Consider the following 24550-nt stretch of genomic DNA (forward strand, 5'->3'; position numbering starts at 1 on the left):
AAGTAGAGATTCAACTTTAGGCCGATAGGGGAGAGAAATTAATCAATTGGTAAACTCAAGGCCTCTCAAGCCCTAAAATTTATACTCGTCAAGGACCAAGTTGACTTGGCTTGACCTAATCCTAGACTAGGTTGACTTGGGTCAACCCAAACCCAAAAAATAAAGGAAAAATGCCATAGTGTTGGTTTAAATGAGTATTTACTTATTACACTTTGTTTAAGTTTACTTAGGTCAATGCATTACTTTTTTAATTTCTTAGTTGAGACACTTAGGAGTTTGCGTACTCATATGAGTTGTCATGTTGACAACATTGGAGTAAGCAACTCTAATTTAGTACATGGTGTCTGCAACACTGGAGTTTGCACAACTAACTGAGTTTTCATGCTGAAAACATAGTTATTAGCACTCTTAATTAAGCACATGGTGTATACAACATAATTTATCATGCTACACTTTTATAGGCTTATCCTCTCATCATCACACTTACTCCTATGCTTAATGGAGGATAATCCACTTTTGGTAGACATGTGCTTGGTGGTAAGACTTATCAGTGTGTTGACCCCTAGACATTCTAGAAGCATTCCAGAGGCCTTTATATTCAAGAACTCCTAGTGTACTTGTACATAACATTATGTACATGACATTACATCAATTTACTTGATAATGTTATTCTGATCATACCTTGTTGGTCTATTCTTGTGCATGTGCTTGAGTTCCTTGATCTTGGGTGATTTTTCCCTAAGGAAAATTCCTACATGGTATCAGAGCTAATGGAATTTCTCTTCACATAGTCGTTCAAGACCATTTTCTTGCTTCACCTCTCTAAGGACACCTCGACCCAGATCTGGAGTATCGCAGTCATTGGGACTGTCTAGAGCCAAAGCAAACCTCGCCATTGCATCCAAAACATGGATTCGATGAAATTTGACTATAAATTCACCTACCCTAGGCCATAGTCAAATTTGAGGCAAATTATTTTTGCAAATCGGCACCCGAAGGCCTGATTTGCAAATTTAGTATGATCATTTTTTTAGATCTACAATTTATTCTTCAGATATAAATTTATTTTTTCTCTGCAAATATGTCAACTTTTTCAGAATTTTTGTCTATAATTTTTTTGATTTTTTTAAGCCTATATGGCCTATAGAGAATTTTTTTGTAGGAACTGGGTGGTGAAACCCCGTCCCCCATAGGTGGAATATTCTATTACAATTCAACATATTTCATTTTTCAAATCACAACGGCCCCATTTTATTCCACTTTTAGTGGTATTTCCTCATAATTTTGGAGGACGGCTTCACACTAACTGCCAACCAAGTCCACCCATGGCAGCCTTGCTTTTGGTTTAAACCTCGTGTGGCTTACACTTTAAACATTGCAAAGTGTGTGCCCACCATCGATGTGGGACTAAATTGCATTGTACCTCACTGGCTGTATTTTTCTAGCGGCTGATTCATGCCAGCCTCCATCAAATCAAATTTGGCACCAGTGAACAATTCTGATCAACATTGTTTGCTACTTCCTCGACTACCGTTTGTTGCAGTCTCTCAGCATCTGAACTTTTGTGGGGACTATTTTGAAATTCAGTTCCATTGTGGCAATGTCAAACAAATTCGAAAAACACTGATATCTTCGGAAAATTTTTTGACACAAACTGAATCGTCAGCAACAACTTCGCATTTCGTCTACCATTGTATCCTTCCTGGCACTAGAGATCCCTTCTGCCCGAAATATTCTCTGTCATCCACCATTTTTTGAGATCTGCCAACTCACACCAGCTAAGTAGACTGCAGACATCTCCTCTGTCATGTGGACTGACCCCTCACTGCCCATGTGGACTACGACAAGTGCTTACACATTAGAATCTTGCTTAATACTAGCGCAATGCCACATTCACTGAGGTCCACATCACTAAAGGACACATTAGTGCCAGTGATACATGTCACCCAGTCACATGCCCCCTTGACTGTACGACCTACTTGTCATAAACAATTTGTACGATTCGTATGCACAGTCAACCTTCCACATCAGAAAGGGGGATTTTTTTTGCCAACGTCAACGTTTTACTATGCTAAATTTGATGGTCATCTGACCATCATTTCCAAGAAAATTTGAAATACTATGATAGCCATTTGACCATCAAATTTAACCTCGTTGTTTACTGCCTAAACCCCTCTCCAGATTTAATTTTGATTTGACAGTTTGACTTTGGGAGGCCATAACTCAATCATCCAGACTCCAAATCAAGTGTAATTTATTTATTTTTTTGGGTAGAATTTCCTAAAGTTTTCAATGGTGCTATTCTTTTCTAGTTTTGGTGCATGGATTTGTCAAAAAATATGTTTTTTGGTGACTGTACCTGTCCAATCCTACATTTTGCAACTTCAAATGCTTCGTACAGGCTTATCTAGACACATTTTTAGGTTCCATTTTTTTGAAAGTGCTTTATTTTTTGTCTTCTTTCCATATCTACAATTAGATTATAGGCTTATGTGGATAAAAATATCACTATCAAAAATAGGTCCTTTTCTACATTGTATTGTTTTGATTACTTTTCAAAATTGTTGTACATCTGAGCTACAGTGCATAGTGATAGATTTGAGCCTCAAAAGGTAGTTGTAAATAGCAAAATCAGAAGTCCACTTTGTACATTTTCACAAGTGGCCTATTGTACATGCACTACATATGAAGTGCCAAAAGCATCATTTTTGGGGGAGTCTTTTGATTGAGTGAATAGGGGGGTGTCTCTTATATTTTTGTGTCTCTCTTTTGTGCTCTTTTTCATTTTTTACACCGTGGGTTCACCTAAAGCTCCACTTCTAACTTCACACAATTATGCTACATGGAAAGATATTGTATGGAGTAGATTAATGGAAAAAGGTTTAAATCTATATGTTGATGGTACAATTACCAAACCCATTGATGCCACAACACTAGTTGATTGAAAAATTAAAGACAACCAAGCTTTAGGGATCATTTGGAGTTGTGGACATAGAGATCTCTTCTTCCACATTTCTAGCTTTAAGGAAGCCAAGCCTACTTGGCACAAACTTGAAGGGTTGTATTGTAAGGTGGATGAGGAAAAGGGATACTAGATTGAGGATGACCTAGTTCTATTGGATCCAAAGAATTTTGACAAAATTCAAGACTATGTCAACAAAGCCAATGAATTGAGAGCACTACTTAAAGATTGTGGTAATCCCACGAAGGATGATCAATTGATTCATCACATCTTGAAGAGGCTAACTTCAAAGTATGCACCTTTTGTGTTGAGTTACAACACCCATAGGTTGATCATGGGAAGTGCCTTTACTAAGCCTGCATTTGATTGGAACAATCAAAATTGATAGATATGAGAATTCTGAAGTCATCAAAGACCAAAGCATTGATGGCTACTAATGAGAACTAATCAAATCAAAGTGGCAAAAGTTCTTCCAACAACAAGAAAAAGCAAGGGAAGAAAAAATCACAATCTGAGACACAAAAATCTACCTGCTCATAGTAAGGTAATTCTTCTTCTAACAAGAAGGGAAACAATGATAAGAAGGAAAAACTATTTTACGCATATTGCAAGAAACTCAATCATTATGAGCATCATGGCAAGACTAAGAGAATCAATGAGTTGGAAAACCTACTTAGGAAGAACATAATCAATGTGCCAAATGCTTCGAAGGATTCACCTCCACCCACTTCAAAGGGAAAAGGGCAAGCACTTATGGCTGGGTAAGTTCTTTAGTGGGATGGATTCTTGACTTAGGTTCCTCATATCATATGGGCTCTTCAAAAGGAGACTTTTCTTCATTGAAGTAGTCTAAGGTACCACACATCATTGTAGGAGATGATACAAAAATGTAAGTTGAAGGGAAAGGAAAAGTTGAGATGGAAAATAGGGAGTTCAAAGAAGTTCTCTATTTTCCCAACCTTCACTCTAATCTCCTCTTAATCTACCAAATCACTCACTATGGAGATGGCAATAAAGTTGAGTTCCTTCCTGATTTAGTAATAGTGCACAATCTTAAAGATGATTTAGTGGTTGTAGTGGGTAAAGTCAATCATAACAAAAGGATTTATCCCTTCTCCCACTTTGTGCCTAAGTCTCCTTCATATGCCTTTTTGACTCAATCTCATTCACAAAGTACATTATGGCATGAGCGGTATGGACATCTTCCCTTTTGCTATCTTCATCAACTTTGCTCAAACAATATGGTCAGAGGTCTACCTACAATAAACTTTTCTAAGGGTGAATGTTCAACATGTTCAATGAATATGCATCTAGAAGAGAAGATTGATAAAGGGAAGTCTTGGAGAGCATCAGTAGCTCTTGAGTTGGTTCACATAGTTCTAGCAGGTCCTTTTGCAGTGACCTTAGTTAGCAAGGGTTGCTACATCCTCACTTTCATTGATAACTTTTCACGCTACACATGGATCTACTTTCTTGATCACAAGAATGAAGTGTTTGACAAGTTTCTAGCCTTCAAGAGTCATGCTGGAAAGCAATCAAGGAAAGCCATCAAGATTCTTCTCATGGACAATGAAAGAAAATATGTGAACTCAAGACTTTTGCAAAAGATGTAAGTGTTGCATAAATGAAGATTAGAACTCTTAAGTCTATGGAAAGTTTCATGAGTCAAGCCAAGTCTCTTGATCCTACACTTGAATTCGAAGCAATAAGTAGTGCCAATTACATACTTAATAGGTGTCCTCATAATGTCTGAGATGGAAAGAATCCTTTTGAGGCATGGTGCGATAGAAAACTAGTTGTGAAACACTTTAGAGTCTTTGGTTGTCCTACATGGGAAAACATATCTTTCAAGGATTGAAAGGCACCACCACCAAGGCCTTGTACTTTCATCAGATATGAAGACAGTGTTAAGGCATACAGAGTTATGGATCCTAAGACTCATGAGATCTTCATAGAGAGGAATGTTCACTTTGAGGAAAGTTCACCTAGCTTATCCTCTAATCCTCTCCACACTTCATACATAGTGGAAACTGATAGTGACAATAGCAATAGTGATTCAACATATTCAGATATGTGGAGTCCTATTGAAAGTTGTAGTACAAGATCACAACATTAGCATATTCCACATGCATACATTGCTATAGTGATAGGTCCATGCAAATTAGTATAGTTGGGTACACCTTATCTTCTAGCTCCATCATCAGTGAATGACTACATCATAGATATTTCAGGTTTGTTTGTGGAGTCCCACTTAGTGGATTTGGGAGACATCATTGATGATATACATCTTCTCTTTGATGAAGAAGATCCTTCTTCAGTTGTCATGAGGGCTCATTCTGACCCTCCCGTCCATTCTCTATATGATTAATCTTCTCAAGTTGATATGATTGTGGATCCTTATGTACAATAGTTACATGAGGTTTCTTTATCATTTGAGGAGACGCATGGCTCTTTGGGACATGTTCTACATCCATCCTTGTTGGATCTGACATTGTTCCTTTCAGCAACATTAGAAGGGGTGACCATCAGTATCGGCACAAGGATAGTTGAGCAAGTTTCAGAGACACCATTCATCATCGATATTCTTTCTACATATTGGGAAAGCATCTCATTTGTACCTATGATATTGTTTCTTCCAAAGGGGAGGAACATTATTCAGCAGTCATGGATCAGCTTATACATTGGAGCAGCTATCACTGATCAACATTCTTCATTTTGGGGTGCAAGGGGGGGGGGAGGAGGGTGGGGGGGGGGGGTGGGGGTTACCTTGTCTCCTTTATTCTTCTTTCTTTTAGGGGGGACCTTTTCCTCTATTGGTATTGTGTTCTTCTCATACTTCTCTATTGTATATACTTGATGTATGTCATAATGGGGGGGGGGGGGGGGGGGGGGGGGGTGGGGGGGGGGGTCGGGGTCTTGATTACTCCATCCATTCATGCATTTTGTCTTTTCATCTCTCTTTTTGGGGGAGGTTTTTTCCCATGAGATTTCCCCTCTTTCTCTACTTTATGAGAGATTTCAATGCATTTTTACATGGGTACCTAACATGGCCTAGTAGCCGGGACCCATCATGCATTTTCATCCTAGCTTTCGTAAGCTTAAGTGCATTCCCCTAAGTTGCACTTAAGGGGGGGCATTGATATCAATAAGTATTTACTTATTACACTTTACTTAAGTTTAATTAGGTCAATGCATTATTTTATTATTTCTTAGGTGAGACACTTATGAGTTTGCGTACTCATATGAGTTGTCATGTTGACAACATTGGAGTACGCAACTCTAATTCAATACATGGTGTCTACAACACTGGAGTTTGCATAATTAACTGAGTTGTCATGTTAACAACATAGTTATTAGCACTCTTAATTAAGCATATGGTGTCTACAACATAATTTTTCATGCTACACTTTTGTAGGCTTGTCCTCTCATCATCGCACTTACTCTTGTCCTTAATGGAGGATAATCCACTTATGGTGGACATGTGCTTGGTTGTAAGACTTATCGATGTGCTAACTCCTAGACATTCTAGAAGCATTCCAGAGGCCTTTATATTTCGGCACTCCTAGTGTACTTGTACATGAAATTACATCAATTCAGTTAATATTGTTATTTTAATCATACCTTGTTGGTCTATTCTTATGCTTGTGCTTGAGTTCCTTGATCCTAGGTGATTTTTCCGTAAGGAAAATTCTTACACTTAAAAAGGATCATGTCAATATGGGTTGACCTAGTCCTAGAGACTTAAGATAAAAAACCTCTAAAACGACCAGGTCGACCTGAGTTGACCTAGTCCCAGAGATTAGAGAGAAAAATCCCTACGAAGGTCCAAAAGGATGCACAGATGAAACAAAATGATGTAGTCAAAAGGGTAGCAAAGCGACACCTAGAAGACCATGTCAGAAAATGAAAGATGACAAAGAAGAGTGAAATGAAAGAGGAGAAGAGAGAAAGAGACATTAAGAATAGTTCCATCCATGGTCCAAGAGAGAAATTATGGAAAATGGTGCTAAAAGGTTTTAAAATATAAGTGTGTCCATTTTAAGATGGTACAATTGCAATACAAATCATCAAGGATACTCCATGGGAATCTCTATATGTTTCACATCAATCAAGGTGCAACATTACATAATAAAATAAAATAATACAATATAAACAATATTATTCTATGTGTACAATATATATTATCTCAACAATCTCCCATTTGTTGTATGCATTGCATATGGTCAATTTGTAGCCACATAAATGAATAAGGGAACAATCCCTCCTAGTACATCAACTATCATGAATCAAAGAAAACCATGTGCTCCATCTTCGTACTCACAAAAACATCAAAGTATCCAACATCTTGAACATGAATGAGTCCACCTGCTATTATGCCACTTCCACTAGACATACATAGAAGCCATCTAAAGGGAAAATTACCCAACGTGTCATGTAAGAATCATAAAATCCTATACCAACTAAAAATACCAAGTGCAAACATATGATCCAAAGGTAATCACATCTATCCATAGTTGTCAAACTCCATAGCTAAAATAACACCCACAATAAGTGCCAACCCATCCGACAATCCATACCTCCAAAAGTATACCAAGTGAATCTCACATCATCAACATATCCAATCTGTAACCTAGAATCACAAGCCTCGAAAGCAATACATGCCACATATAGACCAAGAATCTCCCACTACTGAAGATAATGTCAAATCCATAACCAATCCACTTATAACATCTCATAGATGTGAATCCATGCAGTATCAAGGACATCCACAACATATAAACCAATAACCTACAAGAATAATTATCATAATAATTCTCCAACACTCTTCCCAAGATCTCCACAACCAACAAAGGAAATAGATAAAGGAACAACCATGGCATCTCTCCCATGACATACATGAACACCAAATATTGATCACAAGCTCTAGTCAATATTAAATCCAATGTAAGTGACACTAAATAACTAGGAAGATAACTAAGACCAAAGAGAAACCATGCAAATCATAACCTATATCATTTCCATCTACACACAACTCTAGATGTAAACTATTAAAGTATGATCTCCTCCATAAAACACCAACCAGGAAGCTATAATAACACCCAAAGCATACCATATAGCTAATCATGGATGTAAGCCTCTCACAAGAATATCAAATTCATAAACCATTCCTAAACAAAACAATAACCATTCCTAATCCAAGGAATAACCATTCCTAATCCAAAGAATATGCCTGATAAAATCATCTCCAAAACTTAACCAACATAAAAAAATATACACAAGGAGATAACCAATACTAAACCATCTCTCAGATGAACCCTTCATAACTAACTCATGTACCATAGCTCAAGATCCATATCCATGAAAGAAAAGTATGAATATAATGCACCATATAGAAGTAATTTGATATACCTCTCAAGTAGTAAGTTTTCATATAAACCAAGAGTGGGGAATGATAATGGTCATCAAGATATCCAAGTATCCAACAAAAACTCATCTAAGAACAATCTCTTCTCAAGTCATATCAGGTGAATGCCCCTTAAACTTCCTGCTAAAACCAACCAACTGTCCTAACAAATACATCTCCAATCCAATAGAAATCAACGTCACCACTGTCTCTAAGTATCCATAAGCATGTGTAACCAATCAATCCATGTCAACACCAAATAAAACGTAGAAATATCATGAATCGTCCAACAAATTACCAATGTACTCAATACCAAGAAACTAAACCAACATCAATGTCAAATTTCCAACCATGGCCTCAAGAACATAAACATGACAACATTATCTAACCATCTCAACTAAAGAGACACCATGCTCCATATGAACATACCATATCATGTCTAAATGGTTATCAAGAGTATACCATAAAATAATAATATAACCATCCTAACACCAAGGATAATATGTCAAATGAAGCATAAACCATACCTTTACCAAGAACCCCACAAGTCCTCAAGATGCAACCATCTCCACACACCATGAATATAAGTACCACCAACAATTGCACCATGCAAATGGTAAAGGCGCATTTGCAATAATAGCATCTAAGACATCCTTCAACATCTAAAAATAATCAATAAAAATATATATCAATGCAAATAACTCCCACTCAATTGTGGTACTGAGTCAACAATGACATCAAAACATTCATCTCCTACATGAATATCATCCAGGTCTGCACATACATAACTGTAATACCCCAAAATTGGCACATTGCCATATTAACCAACTTTGGTTTATTCAATTATTCCTAAGTCCTATTTTACTAGGCAATTCTAATTCTGATAATCACTACTTGACCTAGGTGTCAAATGCCGAAAATTCTAATCTGCATTAATCATATTATTTATTTAATTCCTAAATATTGACCCAAAATAGCTACATAAACCTATTGATTTAATTTAATTTAATTATAAGTGTTCTACTTTAATTAAATTAAAATTACCTCTTTAACTAATATACAAAGAATAAATGCATTTAATTTAATTAAAATACTCCTCTTTTTAATTATTGAATTTAATTATTCAATTAGTTAAAGTTATCCATTTATGAGGTCATATTCTATTTTATTTAATTAAATATTCTCAAAAAGGAATTAGTTACTCCTTTTATCACTCAAAAAGGAACCAGTTAATTCCTTTTATCACTCAAAAGGTAGTTAGTCAGCTCCTTTTATCACTAAAAAAGGAATTAGTTAACTCCTTTTATCACTCGAAAAGGAATCAATTAGCTCCTTTTATCACTCAAAAAGGAACTAGTTAACTCCTTTTATCACTCAAAGGCAACCAATTAACTCCCTTTTAAGAAAGTTTCCTTTATGGCTAGCTCTCCTCTTCAATCTTGACCATCCATTCTGATTAATCTTGACTGTCGATCACCTCTTGGATGCTATAAAAAAAGCTCTCCATTCTTCATTACAAAGGATGAATTTTGGAATTTGCATCGAACTTATGCTGAAATTCTTACTCACTTTTCTCACATTTGCATAGCTTTATTTCTTTCATTGTAATATCATTTAGATTTTAAATATGCATCCATTTAGCATACTATGCTTCTTCATTTCTTAGATTAATAATTGCATCTCTCATCTAGATTAATTGCACTTTCATTTAGCTACATAAATCCTTCATTCTAGAGGTCGGGTTGCCTATTTTTGGTTCTGAGAGTAAAGGCATAATCCTTCTAATTAGAAGGCAACAGGTCACTCTGTTAGACTTTTTAGATAAATAACACAATGTTTATTTTGGGATGATCTCACAGGTAATGACCATGTTGAAGTGTATGTGAGGATTAGAGACCCCCAATTTCACATTTACATTTTTGGTGCCCATCGTGGGGCTCAAAAAATTAATTTTTCCAGCCTCATTTTCTATATTTTTTGCATTTTTTATTGTTCTATCCATACAAATTTCAAAATTTTTGTGTGAGAAATCTAATTTTCATGCGAAGACCTAAATATTTCACGTCTTCCTCTACACTTTCTCACACGAAAAAGTGCATAATTGCATAGATTCTCGTGCGGTGCACATCATTGCTTCGCACGGGTCTGTGCATGATTTTGTGCAGAATTTTGCAACAACAATGCAAAATACAATTTTTCAGATTCTAGTTTATTATGATGTTTGTTTGACTAATAGTTTTCTCTAAAGCATTTTCTTTTGAATTTTTGTTTTTCCATTTTTATTTCTGATTTCTTTTTTTTTTTGTAGCTCAACAGTGATTTGCGGGACATTTTAAATTTTTTAATTTTTAATTTTTAAAAAGAGTATAGAACAAATTTTGACTTTTGATGTTTTCTTAGGTTTTGACTTTTTCTAAGTTGTTTTATGGATATAAAAAAGAGCAATAAAAGTTAAATTTTATTTCCCATAGCTAAGCTTATGTTTGACTAATAGTGTTTTCTGAAGCATTTTTCACTTGGATTTCTAGTTTTCAACAGCTTAACAGTGGTTTTTAGGATGCTTGAAAAAGACACCTTTTATCCAAATACTTCAAACATATACTAATTGTGTGAATTCAGAACACTTGTCAAAGATACGCATGACAAAGACTTGTTTCAAACCCACATAAATGTTGTGTCTTCTTTTATTGATTTTCACACATAGTATAAATAGGGCTTGTGAACTTTGTAGGGTGCAAGACAGGGGAATAGAGGGGTATGCTCTTTACCACTTGGAGGTCATGACAAAGGGTAAATTAGAAACCTAGAAGCCTCAAAAAGATGACATCTGAGGGAGGCAAGCACGTTAGTGGTTCTCCCAAATGAAGCCTTTAATGAAGAGATGATGATTTCCTTTTAGGGGATCAAAGTTTTGGAATAGGCCAAGGTGGGATCAATTAAGCTAACTCGGTGATTAACATGTCTTGCATGTTTGGGCAAGGAAATGAGGTAGAGGAGTATTCTCTTTCCCCTTGAGGGAAATTAGAAACTTTGACCCTTAGATCCGAATCACTAGTCTGAATCAATCCTTTAGAGGGCCTACCGGAGTGATCTAACCTCTGGGGACGACCCAAGTGTGCACACTCCTTTCATCGGAGATTCCACCTCACTATAATAAAGAAGCTCTATTGAGTGAAAGACTTCAAAGCCATTTTAATTTCCTCTTCATTCTAATATCACATATCAAGAAGAGGCTCTATAAACTGCATTGGTCGATGCCAGCCTCAGTCTTGCTAGTCAAGTGTGTGCACTTACAAATATTGGTGTGGGATGTTGGCCTCAACTTTTCTTATGAAGCCATCGGGGATTAGTATGAATAGAAGCCAAGTAAAAACTTCTTAGTTAGTTGCTACTTGGTTCACCTCTAAAAGGAGGCATAATCTTTGTGCAAGGAGGGGGAATAATCTCTCCTGTAGAACTCACCATATGCATGCAATTGGGCGTTGGAAGGTGGTGTACGCACTTGACACCTGCCACAAGGGTGTCCATTCAGTGTATATGTTATTGAGCCCTTTGAATACACCAAAAACATGGGCACCCTCTAGGGGGTGACATGGCTATGTGAGGTGCGCACATGCACATAAGTTGTGGGACAAAGGTTTTTCCTTCTCTACCAATTTTTTGTTTTAGGGATAAAAGAGTGTTTGTTATTGAGTCTTTAAATATTGTCCAAACCTGTCAAACAATCTAAAGGTCAAGACTCCCTCACCCCTCTGAGTTGCTTTGTCCTTGGTTTGGTTGTTTGAAAGTATTGCTTGCTTCCCGTGTTTATCTGAAAATCAATTGTCTTGTTCAAAACAACCAAAATGTTGTCCAAAACTTGATAACAATATTATTAGTTGTCTGGTATTTTCCAAAACAAATAAAATTCTATCCAAAATAGTCTGAAACCTACGATCTAAATATGGTCTATTATCTGCATCATTTTATCTCTTTTTTGTCTCCATACAATGTCAAAACAATGACTTCTTGCTTAGCTAATGACTTGTGACCTACACATAAAATGGTCTTTTCTCTTGTTCACTTTGTCTTTGGTCTTTGGTGCTTGTCATACTCTATGTCATGATAGTCATAATCTTTGGTTTTTCAAGCCATTACTTAGATGAATCATACCTTAGTGTACAATACCCTTATCTTGCTTTGTTTTTGAGACTATGTTCTAGTGTGCTCCTTGTTTAAGCTTTCACTTTTTGTCCTTGTCTATGACTGTGGCAACAAGAAGTGGCAACGTGTTTTATCCCCAAAGACCTAGATGAGGTAGAGCCAAGGGTACTAATTGTGATAGAGGTCACTCTTCAGTCCATACACAGTCTATCTCTAGTTCATCTAGTGAGGAATCTTCATGATCCTCCTCACCTGTCAGATCGCCTTAGGTCCATAGAACATTCTCTATAAACTTACTACAAACTAGGAATCCCTTGTATCAAGAGGATCCTGAAACTAGCAAAGGTCCCACATCTCTAAACAATACATTTGAATTCTTTTTCAAGGGACTTTTCCAATCAAAACATACAGAAACTAAACACCTTCCCACAAGGGCTAATTATGAACCTGAAAATGGTGAACACAATAGAAACCAAGACCAACCTAGGAATGACAAAGAGAATGACCCTTACACTAATGAAGATGAGGAAGAGGTGGAAATACTTCTTGAACACATAGCAAAGTGTCGTAAAGACAAAAACTTCCAAAAGGTCATGGAAATCCTACTCAATGAGAGAAAGAAAAATACTTTCTCAAACTTGCCCAAGAGGGAGCTAATTTACTCCATCATTTCAATGTGGAAACGATCATCACACTTGAAGAGGAGACTAAAACTTCCAAACTCCAAAAACTTCTAAAAATCATGCAAGATCAACTAGCCCAGATGATGCGTGATAAAGATACGCCTGCAAAAATGTACACCTTAGAGGCTCTTTGTCCATTCCCATTTGACAAGAGTATAGACATGCCTCTTTTTTAAAGAGGGGTAGAGCTACCTAAGTATGATAAATACTTTGGAACCACCAATCCCCAAGATCATTTGCGGGAATTTGGTGCCTTGTCTATGGAATTTATGCATAATCAAACATATCTCATGCATCTATTCCCACGAAGTCTAGGCGGTCAGGCTATGGAGTGGTTTTCACACTTGCCTCCTGGTATCAAAATATTTGATGAAATTGCCAACTTTTTTGTCCAACAATGTTCTCACAACATTCAACACCTTGTTAACATCTATGATTTGTGTAATCTTAAGCAGAGAATTGGGGAACCTTTCCTCACATTCCTTCATAGATGGAGACATCTTTATACTAAATATTTATGCAAGATTCTTGAAATAGAGAAACTTGAAATCTTTATGGATAACCTACAACCTGATCTTGGGATAGAGTTCAACTTTAAGGTCCACATACCTTGAAGACATGGTTACAAAAGCTATCCGAATAGAGGAATTCATGGTCAAAAAGGGTGAAATAACCCTTCAAAAGGACACAAAACAAGGATCCACCTATAACAAGGACAAACCCAAGTACACCAAGAAGAACTGAGAAATTGTACATGATGGGGTTGTTGAAACATTACTCCTAAACCTCCTAAGGCAACTTTTAATCTCATAGATAGTCTCAGCACAACTAAGAATGTTGAGAAACCTCCTCCTAACAACAAGAGATTCAGAAATAAATTGAGGAACTCATGGGCTACATGCCCTAAACGAGAGTATACACCTCTTAGTGAACCTTTGGATGTGGTCTATAAGACCTTGCTACAAAACAAGCTCATTTCACCATTGGACAACTCTCGTCCTTATGATCCACAACCATGACCACCCTGGTGGAACAAAATCACATTCTACAAATACCACCAAAACAAGGGACACAAAACTAGCAACTGAATAAACTTGCATCACAAAGTCCAAGACATGATTGATGATGGTGACATTATGGTAGATGGACATAACAAGAACTCAAATCATAAGGCTTTCAAGGAGCCCTTCCCATCTTACTAAATAGGAGAGAGCTCAAAACCAAAACCTAACAACAAGGTCAACTATACATACTCTAATGACGAAAATGTGATCAACATGGTTGAACCTATGGATTTTGAGTACTATGATGTTATTACCATCGAGGGCAAGCAAGATAACAATAAACCCAAGACACCATTCGTCTTGAAGGACCCTACTTCCCACACATTTGACAATGAGTCATCACAAACTTGTGCCAACATTGTTATGCTTTCTCGTGCCAAGTTAGTGCTCAAAGGACCTTCTACTCTTGAGATAGAACAATGGGAAGATAAACCTCTTGTTGGTCCATCTAGCAAAGGAACAAAACTTGCTAGTTACAACATACTTGATCAGTTACAGTGAATGAATGCTCAAATCATGATCTTTGAACTACTCAAAACCTTTCCTGCTCATAGGTAGATTCTTGAAAAAGCCCTCACTGAGGCAAGCATCCCTCAAGATCTTGATATTGAGAGGTTCCAATCTATGGTAGGTCATTTGACTTCACCTTACTATATGACTTTCTCTAAGGAAGATGACAATTCACTGAATCACCCACATAGTCAACCTCTACACATTGAGGTTATGATACACCAAAAATGTGTCTAGCATGTGCTTATCGATAATGGAGTTGGTTTGAATATTATCTCTAATGCTTTGCTTAGACAATTAGGATATTCTGAAGATTCTATTGACCTTCAATGCAAGATAACCATCAAAGCGTATGACAAATTCAAGCAAAAATCTTTGGGTCTTGTTGTATTACCTCTCTAAGTTTGTCCTATTGAAAGGGATGTCACTTGTCAAGTCTTGGACATTCCCTTACAATATTTTTCTAGGAAGACCATGGACACATGAGATGAAGGTTGTACCTTCCACTTATCATCAATGCTTAAAGTTCCCATTTCACAGCTCTGAAGTCACTATACCTCAAGTACTAGCTATACCTGTAACATGTCAAAATCTACTGAAAACTTTGTGCCTTCTAATAGAGAGTCCATAGACAATCATGATAACAAGCTTAAACAAATAGAGTAGTCACTAAAGTTGGAAACTAGAATGGGTGAATATCAAATGGAACATGTTATGTCATTGACATCTCTTCCTGAATCTCCTTGTCATTATGGGAGACCCTCTGAAGTGAAGAGACCTTTTGTGTTGAAACCTTAAACCAAGTATAATGATATGTTTGTCAAAGCTATAGTCCCACTCGAGGAGGAAAGTGAAAACAGAGCTATTGCTGCATGGATCTACAAAGAGGAAACTCCAGTTGACCTCATAGAATAGTCTTGTGAGATTACTCAAGAGATGTATGGTCCAGGTCTTAAACTCATGAAATGATTTGGCTACAAGGGAATTAGTCCTATTGGATGTAATAAAAATGGTCTAATTGATTCAATCAAAGCGATAGCTAGGAGGAATCAAGATACATCTGGTCTAGGCTTCAAGAAGATTCCTTTCCATCTAAGAACCAACAAATTCATACTAGAAGTTGAAAATTCATTTGAGAATGAGTCACAAGCTGAGTCTGATGATCATGAAGATAATGTTGATGATGAGGATCCTTATCCTTATCCTATTCTTGATGATCTTGCTAATTCTTTGCTGAACCCGATGATTTTATACCACATATCAACACCATGGATGGTGATAGTGATTCTTCTGATGGTATTACTAATTCACATAATACACAACAAGAACTAGAAGATTCTAGTTATGCTTTGCACATTGAGTATCTTTGTAAAAATCCAGATGATGAAGGAGAGTTTGTTCCTATCATTGTTGGGGAATTTTACAGTCTGTCACCATGTAGCACAGATTCTAAGGAATATGAATTTGACTCTCTCTCAAAGGCAACTATAGACAAAGATATAGATCAAGTTCATGTCTATGAAAACTTCCTCGAAGTAGGTGAAGCATCTAGAGTTAGTTCTGATGAGTCTTATCCAACTGGTATCATCGAGTCTTCGATTAATGATGTTAGAACTCAAAGATATTCGAACACACTTATGGATGAAGCCACTCTAGGTCTTGAATTACTTGTCCAAGCATTCGATGATTATACTGTGAATGCCATTGAACCCACCACATCTCTTTCACTCACCTATCCCAAGCTCATAGACTAGAATTATAATGCATCTAGTGAAGTCCCTACATTCTAGAATGACTATGCTCTTGCTTGTAACTTAAACACTTTTGAACTTGTAACGTCTTCTACCGGCGAACAAAGTGTCAACATGACTGAAGCTAACATCAAATATCTCATTCATACAATCAAAAAGAAAAGAAATAAAATGTATGATGGTAAAAACCACATTGTGGCAGTGTCAGAACCTTAAAAAGTAAAAACAAAAGACATATCCAAGGGTGAAAACCTCTTTGAGGGACCTGAGGATGAGATATTTGATGCACTTCCTAATCATTTTTAGGAAAGATCATCAGTATTGATAGAACCAACACAGCTAGTCAACTTGGGAATAGAAAAACATCCTCACATGATACATCATAGTCACTGTCTCTAAAGGAAAAGGAAGAATTCATTGCCTTCTTCCAAGAGAAAAAGATAAACTTTGCATGGACATATTCAAACATGCTAGGATTAGATCCTGATCTCATAATGCATCACTTGTCCATTACACCAGGAGTTAAACTAATCAAACAAAAACTTAGAAAAATGCATCCTCATGTTACATTGCTTGTCAAAGCTAAACTAGAAAAGCTTTTAAAAGCTAGTTTCATCTGAGCTATTGATTATGTTGAATGGCTATCAAACATCATTCTGGTCTCCAAGCATGACAAATCTATCAGAGTCTTTACATATTTCCAAGATCTAAACTTAGCATGTCCAAAGGATGATTTTCTACTCCATAACATTGATAAGATAGTGGATATGATGATAGGATATGAAATGTACTCACTCATGGAAAAAAAATTTGGTTATACACAGATCAAAATTGCACTAGAAGATCAGGAAAAGACTGCTTTCACTTGTGCATGGGGAACTTTTTGCTAGAATGTGATACCATTTGGCTTGAAAAATGCTAGTGCTACATATCAGAGGGCAGTTATTACAATATTTCATGACATGATGCACAAGACAATGGAGGATTATGTCAATGATACCTTAATTAAGAGAACAAAACACAATAATCATCTTCAAGATTTGGGACCTATCTTGAATCGCATGGAAAAATTCAGCCTAAGACTTAACCCAAGAAGTGTGCATTCAGTGTGACATCTAGGAAACTACTTGGCTACATTGTGTCTACAAAAGGAATTGAGGTTGATCTAGAGAAAGTTCAAGCAATCTTGGAGGTGCTTACAAGGTAGACTTCAATCCATTTGCAAATTCATCTCACAGCTGACAGATAGGTCACAACCTTTTACTAAGATGCTACATAAAAATGTGAAATACAACTGGAATCAAGATTGGGAGCATAGCTTAACACAAATAAAGCAATACCTTGCCAGTCCACCAATCTTGATGTCTCCTATTCACGGGAAGCCTCTTATCCTATATATTTCAGCAACAAAATAATCTGTAGGTATCTTACTAGCACAAGAAGACAATGATAACAAAGAAAGAGCTATCTACTATCTAAGTTGCACATTGATTCCTTATGAAATGAATTATATTATCATTGAGAAAGCTTGCTTGGCGGTTGTCTTCACTTCTCAAAAGTTGAGTCACTGCATGCTTGCTCATACTATGTGACTTGTTGCTAAAATTGATTCACTAAAGTACTTACTCAGTAAAGCAGCTCTAACAAGAGGATTGGCTAAGTGGGTCATGATACTAAGCAAGTTTGACATTTAGTATGTTGAACTAAAGGCTATCAAAGGAAAAGCAATTGCTGATCAGTTAGTAGAAGCACCAATGAAGAGTACTTTTTCACTCAACATTGACTTTCCTAATGAATCAATTCTAACAATTGCACATCAAACTTGGATGATGTTCTTCGATGGTTCATTCACACAACATGGATAAGGTGTCAAACTCTTGTTCAACACACTACAGAGGTACTCATTGCCTAAGGCATACAAGATTTTGTTGCCTTGTACGAATAATATCACAGAGTATGAAGCTCTCATTAATGGCATGAAGATTGTAGTTGAATGGAGAGTGGATCAGTTAAACATCTTTGGTGATTCACAGCTTATAATCAACCAAGTCAATGATGTATATCAAATAAAGGATGAGAAATTGATTCCTTATAAATGCATGGTGGATGACTTGAAGAAATACTTTTCTTGCATCACTTTTCAATAGACTCCTCGGATAGACAATAAAGTAGTTGATGCCATGGCTACTCTTGCTTCCTTGTTATAGATGCCAGAAAATGATCTCTGACACAAGTTCCTAGTGGAAACGTTACTCTGCCCTACCTATGACTCTCCTGAATCTAGGATGATCTGTTCTATTATAGGACACAACTCATCTCGCTACCACCACATATACTCTTACATACATGACCAAACCATTCTAGACAATCTAACTCAAAATGAAAGATGACACCTTATTCATAATGCTTCACGGTATGTTATTATTGTTGATGACTTGTTTAGGAGAGGTCTTGACAGAACACTCCTTAGGTGTCTAGAACCTGATGAGTCCAAATGTGCATTAGTAGATGTACATGAGGGCATTTGTAGATCTCACTCGAATGGCTTGACACTAGCTCGTAAACTTATTAGAGCTGGTTACTATTGGCCAAATATGGAGCAAGAGATAATCAAATATGCTAAATCTGGAAAACAATGTCAGCTCCATGGGAATCTAATTCATGCTCCAACTAGAGATCTAATTCCATTTGTTACACTATGGCCATTTCAACAATGGGCCTTTGATCTCATGGGTCATATTCACCCATATTCTTCAAATGGACATAAGTTTATCATTACCACTACAAACTACTTCACTAAGTGGGTAGAGGTAGTCCCTCTCTCAATAGCAAATGGAAAAATTGTAGCTCTGTTTATCACCAACTACATCATATGTAGGTATGGTGTACCTTCCTCCATTATTCCTAACAATGGAGGATAGTTCAAAAACAAAGATCTTAAGGAGCTATGTAAAAAGTTTAGAATAATGCAACATTGGTCTTTTATCTATTATCCCCAAGATAATGGTCAAGCAAAGGCATCCAACAAGGTGATTCTCAAGATCTTGCATTGCACAATAAGTAAATCTGGGAGGGACTGGCACCTCTAGATTAACCCAACTTTATGGGCATACAAAACAAGTATCAAAACTCCAACAGGTACAATGCCCTTTACTTTGGTCTTAGAGCGGATGTCGTGCTTCCCATTGAGGTCGAGATTCCTACTTTGAGAATCTCCATGAAAGGCCTCATCACTAATGAAGACTATAGAATATCTTGACTTCAAGAGCTAAAACTATTAGACAAACATTGGCAAGTGGTGTGTGATCATCTCTAAGCTTATCAATAGCGTATATCTAGAAGTTACAATAAGAAAGTTAAGCAACGTGACTTCCAACTGGGTGATCTCATTCTAAGAGAAAAACCTAAGAATCAGTAATAAGTAGTACAAAAGGGAAAGTTCAAACTCAACTGGCTTGGTCCCTACATAGTCATTGCAGTGTTTGGATCTGGTGCTTACCAACTTTCTATAGTTGAGGGAGAGGTTCTCAAGGAGCCCATCAACACTCTCCACTTGAAGCGGTTCTACAACTGATCTAATCTCAAAAGCTCTCTGTATATACTTAAATGTCCTAAAAAAAATCTAAAAAATTACAAAAAGTCCTAAAAAATCATCATCTTGATGAAAACCTAGCAATAGGCGCCTTGGTAATACCAAAAACATTTGAAATTTTTAAAAGTAAAAAAAAAATCAAAAAGAGAAAAATACAAAAAAATTGAAAAACAAAAAAGTGCTATTGATGGAAACTTGGAAATAGGCATCATGGTAGGAAAAATAGAATTCCTGCTAAGAACATGAAAACCTAGTAAATAGGTACCTCTTGTTCCCAATGCTATATCTTACAACGCATCTTCTAGATCATGTAAAGTTGCTTTCCTGCTTTAGTTTGCTGCTTTCACTCATGTATCCATGGATTGATTCTTGTTATAACTCGGGGGCAACACCCTATAGTGTCATAGAAATTTCTTGCGACAGACACCAGTTGTTCTAACTACGTCTACATACTGTTGCTTGTGTCACTACTGAGATTCCTCTCATGGAATCCCTCTTGCGACCATCACCAGCTATTTTAACTGCATCTACCTATTGTCGCTTGTGTCACTATTGAGATTCCTCTCATGGAATCTCTCTTGTGACCATCACTAGTTGTTTAAACTACATTTGCCTACTATCGCTTGTGTCATTTTTGAGATTCCTCTAATGAAACAACTCTAACATCGGTCACCATTTTTCTGACTACGTCTGCTTATTATTGCTTGTGTCACTTTTGAGATTCCTCTCATAGAACATCTCTCACGTCAGTCACTAACTATTCTAACTACGTCTACCTACTGTCGCTCATGTCACTTTTGAGATTCCTTTCATGGAAGATTTCTCTCACGTTAGTCACCAGTTGTTCTAACTGGGTCTGTCTACTATCGCTCAATTCCTACCAAGGTTCTTCTTATTGAAAATTCCTCTTTGAATTCAGTCACCAATTTTTCTAACCATGTCTATCTACTATTGTCACCCTACTGAAGAGATTTATTTCAAACATGTTTTGAACATTAACACTTGACATCAATCCTACAACACAAAAAATGAACTTAAAATGCTGGATTTGTTTGAGATATGTTGAGCTTTTCTTTGTTTGTTTTGCTTTTTCTTTATCATGTCTCTTCGAGTGACTTGATGATGTCATTTTCAACTAGAGAAGCAAGGACTAGGGGCATGATCTTTTCTTTACTTTCTATTTGTGGTTTAGTTCCAATGATCTGAGGCATACATATAAATGGGGTGTCCACTATAAAAGCCTCCATCTTGTATTGGATGGTTGTGTGTACCTCAACTTCTTTTATATGGATAAATCAATGAGGTTGGTTATTCTCCTTGCTCGTTGGAGTGAACTCTTTATGCTACAGTAAATACTGATACTTGTCTTGCTAAGTAAATGTACGGGTCACTGTGAGTATAAATGTCAACTTCTGTCTTAGGTTACAGACACAAGGGTCATTGCAGACAAAATACTTACAGATTACTTAGCATAAGAGGGATCTCCCATGTGTCTGGTGTGTCTACATGCAAGAAACATTCTAGTCATCCTAGCATTTATGCTCTGATGCTTATGTTCACTTGCTATATTAAAAGGGTAAAATGTTCTGGTCATTCTAGCTTCTTATGCCTCGAATGCTTACATTTAATCTCGACAAAACTAAAACATATGTCCTATTCATATTTCCATGATTGTAATATCAGTGAGAATTGTATGATGTATGGGGTTTTTCTATATGCTTAGTGATGAGAATTTTTTAAGCTTGGTAACCAGACCTAGGGTTGCATCTAGTTTAAGGTTGTATCTAGCATAGGATTGTATTGCATATTCTGCTTGCATAAGTTTGACCATTGATTTACTTGCATCCTTTGTGTTATGGGATTGTCGACTTCTTCAAAGTATCATGTTTCTTCATAAATGCACAAATGATTGATTGATCACCCTCTTGGCTACTTTGACTGCTCTGAATCCATTTTTGGGACTGAATTTGAAATCTGACACACTTAAACAACTCAAAATTGCATTTTAAAATTTTGGGACCAACGCTATAGAATTCTTGTGCTATCCATTTTTCTTGATACTTTGTGAATCTTTAAATCTTTTCAAATCACACTTTCTTCAAATTTTACAAAATTTCTGGAAAAAGTCAAATCTGGTCAAATATGGTCAAAATTGGTCTTTTAGACCTTGAAATCAATTCAAATTGGCTTCCATATTTCTTCTGATTGTTCGGATCTCTTCTATATTTCTTCAGATCAATTTGATCTCTTCTATATTTCTTCATATCATTTTGATCTCTTCTAAATTCTTCTGATCGTTCTAACCTCTTCTAAATTCTTCTGATTGTTCTGATCTTTTCTATATTTCTTTGATCGTTCTGATCTCTTTTATGTTCTTCTGGACCTCATATTTCTTTAGTATCTATTAACATACTGCGCTACATCATAATTCTAGTGTGTCATCTTTCAATTTCGCTCTTGAGGGGGCAGGATTATTACATCATTGAATCTAAATTTCAACTCAATTTGAATCTTATGTCCTCATCACTTGGGGCATCTTATCACTCGAGACATCTTGCTCCCTTCTATCTAGCATCTATGTTATCTATCTCATCTTTTGATCAGCTGATCACATCTTATAACATTCTAGTCAGAGTTTGATAGATAGGTATTGGGACAGTCTAAACCCTGACTCTTGAGGATCAAGCCTCATTCTAAAGATGATTCTATGACTCATGATTGGATCTTACTATCTTTTATGGACCAATATTCAGGTGTTCTATTTGGACTCTAGGGGATTAAGCTCTGTTCTAGAGATAATTCCAAATTCTTGCTAAGGATTAAGCTTCGATCTGGACATAATCCTAACTTTTGCTGAGGATTAAGCTTTGTTTTAGGGATAATTCTATGAATCATCTTTAATCCTTTCATCTTTTAATGGACAGGTATCGGGATAGTCTAAACCCCAACTCCTGAGAGTTGAGTCTTGTTCTAGGAACAATTCTATGAAATTTGACAATCTTTATGTAATCAACTTTGGTATCTAGGTGTTATGGATCCCTTAAGGTTAAGTTTCATTATGGAGATAATGTTTAAAAGCTAATCAATCAGTCTATGTATCATCAATTTTAGAACCAATCTCATTTCTTGATCTATACTTCTGATTTCTTTGAATCAAATGTGTTGTTCGCAAATTCATTCAAAGAGGGGCAAATGTAATATCCCAAAATTGGCACATTGCCATTTTAATCAACTTTGGTTTATTCAATTATTCCTAAGTCCTATTTTACTAGGCAATTCTAATTCTAATAATCGCTACTTGACCTAGGTGTTAAATGCAGAAAATCCTAATCTGCATTAATCATATTATTTATTTAATTACTAAATATCGACCCAAATTATCTACATAAACCTATTGATTTAATTTAATTTAATTATAAGTGTCATACTTTAATTAAATTAAAATTACCTCTTTGGCTAATATACAAAGGAATTAAATACATTTAATTTAATAAGATATCTCCTCTTTTTAATTATTGAATTTAATTATTCAATTAGTTAAAGTTATGCATTTATGAGGTCATATTCTATTTTATAAAGTTAAATATTCTCAAAAAGGAATCAGCTAACTCCTTTTATCACTCAATAAGGAACCAGTTAATTCCTTTTATCACTCAAAAGGTAGTCAGTCAGCTCCTTTTATCACTAAAAAAGGAATCAGTTAACTCCTTTTATCACTCAAAAAGGAATCAGTTAGCTCCTTTTATCACTAAAAAAGTAACCAGTTAACTCCTTTTATCACTCAAAGGCAACCAATTAACTCCCTTTTTATGAAAGTTTCCTTTATGACTGGCTCTCCTCTTCAATCTTGACCATCCATTTTGATTAATCTCGATCATTGATCACCTCTTGGATTCTATAAAAGAAGCTCTCCATTCCTCATTACAAAGGATGAATTTTGGAATTTGCATCAAACTTATGCTGAAATTCTTACTCACTTTGCTCACATTTGCATAGCTTTATTTCTTTCATTGTAATATCATTTAGATTTTAAATATGCATCCATTTAGCATACTGTGCTTCTTCATTTCTTAGATTAACAATTAGATCTCTCATCTAGATTAATTGCACTCTCATTTAGATGCATAGATCCTTCATTCTAGAGGTCTAGTTGCTTGTTTCTCATTCTAAGAGTAAATGCATAATCCTTCTAGTTAGAGGGCAATGGGTCACTCTATTAAACTTTTTGGATAAACAATACAATGTTTATTTCAAGATGATCTTGCAGGTAATTACCATGTTGAAGTGTATGTGAGGATTAGAGACCCCCAATTTCGCATATACAATAACCAAAGTGTTAGTACCAACTAAAACCATGATTATCAAACCAAGAAGATACCAACCAAACCAGGAACCAATCTTACATTGCCACCTGATCACTGCCATAAGCTCCCACTAAATC

This window comes from Cupressus sempervirens, chromosome 8 (genome assembly GCF_028749045.1).
Source record: "Cupressus sempervirens isolate cs-2001-9-10 chromosome 8, ASM2874904v1, whole genome shotgun sequence".
Lineage (NCBI taxonomy): Eukaryota > Viridiplantae > Streptophyta > Pinopsida > Cupressales > Cupressaceae > Cupressus > Cupressus sempervirens.